This window comes from Lactuca sativa, chromosome 8, assembly GCF_002870075.4.
Source record: "Lactuca sativa cultivar Salinas chromosome 8, Lsat_Salinas_v11, whole genome shotgun sequence".
NCBI classification, from domain to species: Eukaryota; Viridiplantae; Streptophyta; class Magnoliopsida; order Asterales; family Asteraceae; genus Lactuca; species Lactuca sativa.
In genome coordinates, this window is record NC_056630.2 from 188,968,817 (window position 1) to 188,977,034 (window position 8,218).

An 8,218-nucleotide genomic window follows, 5' to 3' on the forward strand; every position below is an offset into this window, starting at 1 on the left:
ATAAAGCATAAAAGGTACTCTCCCTTCTTCTTAGAATGGAGAAACTTTTATCTTTCTGCCTTCTTGATTCTTCTTATTCGTTCTGCTATTGATTTGAACCCTTTTAATCAATTCATAATTACACTTAATCATATAAGTATAATCATATTTACTAAACCTTTAGTAAATCATGACGAATATCTTGTTACTATTATGATGGACTTGATCAACACACAACTTTGTGTACTCGATCTCCTAGTCCTTCACTTGACACTTTGTCAATGAATTAGTCTAATTTCCAAATATGAAATTTCTCATTCATCATGCAACCAAGTTGCGTGATTCCAAATTTCTGTCCAATTGAAAATTGGGTGATGAGAAACTTTATTTATTCGGTAAATTCTTCGACATTTCCACAAATAACATAATAAGAACCAAATCCATTATTGCTAATAATAGAAACATTCAAACATCAATTTTCATATACGTCATTGCAAGGATAAAAAAATAAAATCAAAATTTATTTTATTGCGGAAAAATTTGTCCTTACAATGCAATTCATTGAAAAACTATGCTAATACATCTTTCTTAGCAATCTAATTCTAACTTTAAGTAGTAGCTCAAGAATCTAATCTTCTAGAAATGCGATCGAAATCCATTTCTTCACGGTTAGATTTTGCTCACTTCTTCCCTTAAGCTTCCTTTCTTTTCTTCGATCCTACAAAACATCAATTGTAATCTTATCACATTATGTATTAAGAATCTAGAATAGAAGCTTAAAAGAGTTTGTTAATGGATTTTACCTATATCAGAGCCATACGTTTCGACTCTCCCATCTCTTAGATCTCTTAGGTAAATGGGGCAGCTTCGTCTCCAATGCCCTTTTTCTTGGAAATAAAAGCAAATTGACTCTTTTGGAACATGACATGGAACTACTTCAGACATTGCCTTTCTTTTATGATCAAACTTTTCGATCATAGCATGTCTTTCGTTGCCATTGTCTATATCCATAGAGGTCTTGAAGGCAGATTCACCAATCCACTTTGTAAAGCCCGAAAAATAGATCTACCAATGATTAAAGACGAATAACAGAAGAAAAGATGAAACAATAAGAAATATAACAAAACGAACCAAGCTTGCATACGCCTTAAAGCAATAAAACATCAGATACAACTTGGAGAAAACACGAAGGCATCAACAACAACTAAAGTCTGACACAACGCCCTATTTATAGCCAAGACTTACAACCGCAAGGAGTTTACGGCCGTAAGGAGTTTACGACCATAAACACATACCAACCGTAAACTAGACAAAATTGACTTTCTACACAATCACTACCATTAATCAATATACCTAGACCAAACCATTAGACAGGGTCTTTCAATCTCCCCCTTGGTTTGGACTAGCTCGAGCCCATTCCTTTGTTGACAATCATCACGTCCATCTGGCCCATCACTCCATTCCACATTCTCTTGCTTAGAATCTCTGCGATCATCGTTGTGTACACCTTGGCTCCCTCCTCGTAAATATCTTCAACAACTTTAATTTGAAAGTTGCTAAGATAGTGAATATCCCATTTCCTAAACTGCAACAAGTCTCTGCGATCGTACAAACGAATACACCCATTCTTAAGCTTGATAACAGCTCCCGATGTGTTTTCATCATAGACCCAACATTCCAAAGAACTAAGAGATCCATCTTTAAAGCCTTGAAGTACAGGAAACTGCTTGACTTGTTTAGTTGCTGGCCACATCACTACCTGCAACGGCTTGTCAGTAGACGCTTCCAAGACATCTGGGTGTTCAATTACAACTGACTCTGCTGTCGGCATCGATGGAAATCCTTTCTTCACTTGATCATCCAGAAAGTGTTTAAACTGAGTAACCTGAGGAGTGTTAAAAAGATTGATAAACGGAGCTTGAGACAGTTCCGTTAGATCAATTCTCGTGAACGACCTAAATGCATGAATATCCTTATACAATTCTGAATTACCACTCTTACGAATGACAATCCACATTCTGAGAGCATCATGAAATCCCCAGGCAGCCACTCCTGATCTATCTCCAAATGTATCTCGGAACCTAACAACCTCAAGATCAGTAACAGTTATTAAGGGTTCGCTCCGAAATGCATTCTGATTAACATTCCGTTTAAACAACTGTTGTCCTTTCTGAACATCATCTTCTTGATTACGACTAATAAGTTCTTGAATGTGTGGAGCCAATGGAGGTTCAACAACAACACGCTTAGCAGTACCAGAAGACTGACCGACTGGTAGGTCAACCGGAAAAGCTTGTACGTGAAGATTAATCCTTTGTTCTTCAACGGATGTCTAATATTTCTCACCAAAATCAGCTTCAAGTTTCTTCTTTAACTCAAAATAACTCGAAGTCAGCAGATTAAAATGATCTTGTAAATCGGAGATCTGTTTGCTTTTCACCTTCTTATCCTTCTTAAGTCCAGCCAGTTGTCCGCGAAGATCGATATTCTCGGCACGAAGCTCTGCCACCTGAATGTCAAGCTCAATATTTTTCTGGCTGAGAATCGAAATTTCTATCTGCAGACCAGCAAGAGTAAGATTGTCATCCCTCGCACCACCTTCTTCAATGGAAACTCCCTTTCCTCGAGGATCTAGCGATGCAATTTGTTCTTCAGCCATGTGCAACGCCAGCCTTTCAGAAGCAACATCTCGACGATATCTAGGGACTGAGAAACCAGGCGGTGCAGAAGAACCACCAACATCAAATGTTGAACTCGGACCAGTTGGAAACATCTTTGTTGTAGTTAGCCTTATAGTAGTAGTAGTGAAAGGTGGGGTAGGAAGACCACTCACCAAACTTGTGATTAGTTCAGATTGTCTTGCATCAAGTCTTTTTCTTTTAGATTGTTGTTGGTCAGCTTTAGGAGAAAACACACTCACAAACGGTTCGCAAGTAGGAGAAACAGACACAGGAGGGGAACATCCCATAACCATCTCCATAGGAATAGAATTTGACACCATTTGCTTTGAAGTAGGAGTTCGCGCATCAAACGTCTCGCTCGATTTCCTTGTCTCAGTTGTGTGAAGACCAACATCATCGACATTATAGAAAATTGTGTCAAGATTTTCATGAGACACAACATTAGCAATGCTTTCCAACGAAGCTGCAATATCATCATGATCAAAACCAGTCAAATCTAGATCATCAAACGAATCATTTCTCTCTTCACCAGTACTAATTTCTCCACCAACTTGATCATCACATAACTCCTTTTCATGTTCTGAATCAGTTTGAACTTTTGGAGTTGGAGAATCTTCCTTTTCGGTTTCCTCATCTTCGGACACATCTATAACAATGTTGTTTGGCGTTGACTTTTCAGCAGATGTCTGCTCTGAGGAGCTTTGCTCAGACGACGCAATTGACTCAGGAGTCTCATCCAGTTCAGTGAATTTACCAAAATTTTCAAGAGGATATAGTCCTCGAAATATGACTTTGCCTTTCCGATTTTGTTTGATGAGTCCCACTGTGTGGGGACCTAAGGACTTCATATCCAATGTCTCTCCCGTCTTTCTCACGTTTGGAAATTGAATGATGATGAACAATTGTATGAAGCGGGGATACAACAGAAAAGTATCCCGAGTAGAAGCTCTGATGTTAATAACAAATTCCTCAAGGATGAACTTTGAGAAATTGAATCGCAACCCAGCAGCAAGAGATACCAAAGCACCAGTTGTGCGCTGAGAGATCTTGTCTTCCCCAGACCTCCTTCCCGAGATGCAACTCACAAAAACATGGCCCAAGAATCTCCAGTATGAGCGTAGCAATTTTTTCAATGTTGGCAAAAAGCTTCCCTCTCAGATGCAGCAGAAGATTCTCCATTGCGCGAGTCAGAGGACTCCCATTCGGGTGAAGCTTTAGACTTTCCTTTCGATGAATTAGAAGGTTTAGATACAGGCTTGTATACGACTTCTTCGTCTTCATCTTCAGAGATACTCTTCCAATGCGAATCAGTTCTAGATACATCATTTGAATACACGTTTAAGGATTTGAAAAGTGACGTATAATCAAACAACCAGTCCGGACCCACTCTTGCGTCTGTCTCATTCTCTTCCATCTAACGCACGTCATAGGATTCCACAATCTGTTTGGTTTTCTTGTTATAGACTCTATAAGCGGTACGTGCAGCATACCCAACAAAATAGCAGTCGTCGGCTTTGGCATTCAACTTCGGATTGGCATCTAGGTGAAGTAGGGTGCAAGGACAACCAAATACTCGAAAATGACTGACAGATGGCTTGTGACCATAGTAAATTTCATACGTGGTTTTTATTTGAGCTTTGTTGATGAGCACTCAATTATGAACATAATAAGCAGTATTTATCGCCTCCGCCCAAAATAAAACAGGTAGCTTGGAGTCACACAACATCGTTCTTGCAGCGTCTTAGAGTGTTCTGTTTCGCTTTTCAGCAACACCATTTTGTTGAGGTGTATGAGCTGAACTAAATTGATGCAGGATACCCTTTTCAGCATAGAAGTGATTGAGAACAAAATTCTTAAACTCTGTTCCATTTTCGGTATGAAGCGCCTTCACCCTTTGATTGGTCTGATTCTCAACAAGTATGATGAACTTTTTGATCAATTCAGTGACGCCAACTTTGTTGGATATAAAGAACACCCACGTGAATCGAGAGAAATCATCAATCAAAACTAAATAGTAAGAACTTCTGTTGATACTTAGCACGTTCACTGGACCAAATAAATCCATGTGAAGTAATTGGAGAACCTGACTGATTGAGTTAACCTGTTTTGGCAGGTTTGACTTTCGATGGTGCTTTCCTTGAGCACATGACACACATTTTTCAAAAGTAATGAAGTCCTTGACAGGCAATCCACGGACCATCTCATTTTTCGCAAGACGATTTAGATTCTTGGCGTTAGCGTGACCTAATCTTCGGTGCCACAGCATTGCAGTTTGCTCGGAGATCTTGGAGAATAGACAAGTAACTTGTTCTGGGAGATTGCTATTCATATCAACAATATAGGCGTTCCCATCCCTTTTTGATCTTACGAGAATCCATTCTTCAGGGATGACAAAGCTTGGCTTTAAGACCATCCATTCCTTGTCATTGAAATGCATAGAATAGCCCTTGTCACAGATCTGAGAAACACTTAACAGACTGTGTTTCAACTCCGGAGTGAAATTTACGTTTTCGAAACATAGAACTCCATTTGACACGGTTCCCCTTTGAGTGATTTTCCCTCCATCTCCACCCGCAAAAGAGACATACCCCCCATTAAATGATTGAATGCTGCGCAGTTGGGTGATATCTCCCGTCATATGCCGGGAACAGTCACTGTCGACAAACCAGGGTCTGACGACATTTCCCCGCAACTGTCCCTGCAAAATGTGCGGGTTTAATTAGATTTGGGCACCCAGGTCATGATCTTCCTGGGTGATCCCGATGTCTTTTCACATTTATTGCACTTAAACTTCTCTGAGGACACATATGATGTATTGGGAGCAGATTTGGGTCTCCATTTATAATTAGGTTTTCTAAAAAATTCAGTCAACTTTGTCATTTTATTTTTAACAATCTGCTTAAAGCATGTGTTACTTCTACCAAAATTGGTTGAAGATCCACTATTGCTTTGGGATGAGCTTGACCTTGGCGTGGCTATGCTCCTTTTGGCAGACTGCTTGGGACAAGGTGATTAAAAACCTTTTTATGTCTGTGAAAAATATCCCTTTTTCTATTTCTTTCATCTGCCCAATCATCATTTCGAGAGCGACTTCTAGACGAATTTCTTCTTAAAGACCTTCCTCTGAACTCGGTCTCCCCTCTTGGAAAATTATGACTCACAAACATTCGATTAAGACAATTTCTAGCAATATGACCACTAGTACCACAATTAAAACAAATCTACTTGTTATTGTTACAACTTGTGCTACATTTATCAGATTCGTTTTCCCTACAAACACCCTTGCTTGTCTCACAGAAACATGCAACATTATTAGGTTGTGAGGCAAGTGAGGGTGCTATACTTATTGAGGGTTTTGAAACTAGTGGTGTCTCAACATTTTTATCACAAACATTCAAATTGTCAACCAAATTGTTCAAAAATTTATTAGACATATTAGAAGCACTCAAAACTGTATCAAAGGTAGCAGCTACTGTATTAGAATAATTAAAAACACCACAAGAAATATTGTCACTTAAAACATTTGAAAAAGAATTGTCTTTATTTAAAATGAAAGCTTCAGGTTTGGACTCGATTTTATTTTCAGAAACACATCCTTCAACTTTGTGCTTTAACTGATTCAAGGATTGATCTGCAGGAGAAGTAGAAATGTTAGTACTTTCAACATTAATAAATCCTCCCGAAACAAAACCGAAGGGCTTGCCATAAATCATAAATGATTCATTGACAATCTCTTCTTTGGACAAAGGCTTGGACACATATGAATGATTGAAAGGAGGGGGTACATGATTATACCCTAGACCTTTTGATTGATTCCTTTGAAACTGCATACTTTGGTCTATCATATTTGCAACCACCTCACTTGAGAAATCATATTTTCTAACATCAAGTTTGGCAGTCTCAAATTTTCATTTCAATGATTCAACTTCAGCCACTAGCTCAAAATTTTGTTTGACTACATAATCATCGTTTTCACATTTGTTGTTGTAGTCTTCCTGGAGTCTCCTAAAGTCTTTAATTTTTTATTCTAGTTGAGCTTTAAGTGGTTTTTGTCCTTTTCGAAGTCGGTACCCTTCATATCTAAGGTCTTCTACGTCTCTTATTAATTTGTCATTGAGTTCACGAAGAATCCAACGATTTTCTACTTCATTGCCTAATGTCTCAATTTTATCCTATAAAGTTTTCACATAATCTATACAAGCCTTAGAGCATGATGGGAGACTTACCTTGGACGAATTAGGTTCATGGGAAGAGGATACCATCAAGCCAAATTGTAGCTTCATCACACTGTCTTCAGCTGCTACAATCCCTGCTGGAGAGTCATCCCTTACTTGTGCTAGATGAGCATTTTCTGGTCCAGACAAATTGAGAGCTTGTATTTGATCATCCCAGTCGAAAGATTAGGCAACCATAGCCTTTTCATTGTTTGCTTAACCACTGCTTCGGTTGTTCCCAACCGCAACCATTGTTCTGTCATTATTAACCCTTCTATCGGGGTGTGGGCAATCACGAGCAAAATGCCCTGGCTCATGGCAATTGAAACACCGAAGCTTTCCTTTGTTGAATCCAACCTTCTTGTCAGCGCTCATTCCCCAATTGTTCTTCCTTGTCTTTTTGGCAAACTATTTCGCCGTAAATACAGCCATGGCAATTTGCCATGTGATGTCCATTTCCTCAACGTCCTCCGGATGGATTTGATCAAGATCTACAAATGACAATTGAGGCGGAAGTTCCCTAACTACAAGAGCATTGTAGCAATTCACCAGCCCTGCTGCAAAGACAAGGTTTTCATCACCCTCCTTTCCTTTTGAAGAGGAAGCCACATTTGAGGATGGAGCAGTTTGGGTAGACACGAGAGGTTGACTTTGTGGGTAGGGAATGACCGGTGCAGAAGAAGATGAACCTGCAGGGGTATAAGAGAAAGAAGAAAGAGCACTATTAGTTGAAATGCCAAGATTGGCAGCTGAGTAAGAGTTCACATGATTGATCTCTCGCTGCTTGTCATCAATATAACACGCTTTGATGACAGCCATCACTTCAGCTAGAGAAAGGCGATTGAGATCCTTAGTCTTCTTAATCACAGCTACATTCATGTCCCAAGATTTTGGGAGAGCATTTAGTAGCTTCTTATTAATTTCTGACTTTGTATAGAAGATCCTTGCCACAATCATCTCTGTGTTGAGAGTTGTGAATCGTTGCAGTTGAGCTTCGAGAGTCTCTCCGGGAACATAATTAAACATGTTGAAGCGTTGCCTCAGCATATCTTGGCGGCTTTCTCGCATGTCTTCATTTCCCTCATATACTTCAATAAGGGCTTCCCACAGTGCTTTAGCAGAAGTATATACTCTCTGAATCCTTGAGCAATGTCTGGAGATAAGGCCATAGTCAAAATGGCCAATGCCTTTTCTTGTTCTTCTACACTCTCAAAGTCTTCATCAGTGTAGTTTTCAATTTTCTTGTCAACCACCTGCCCCCCAACTGTAGTGGTGATTCTGATTGGATCCTTTATAACACATTTCCAAATCTTGAAGTCCTTCATCTTTATATATTTCTCAATT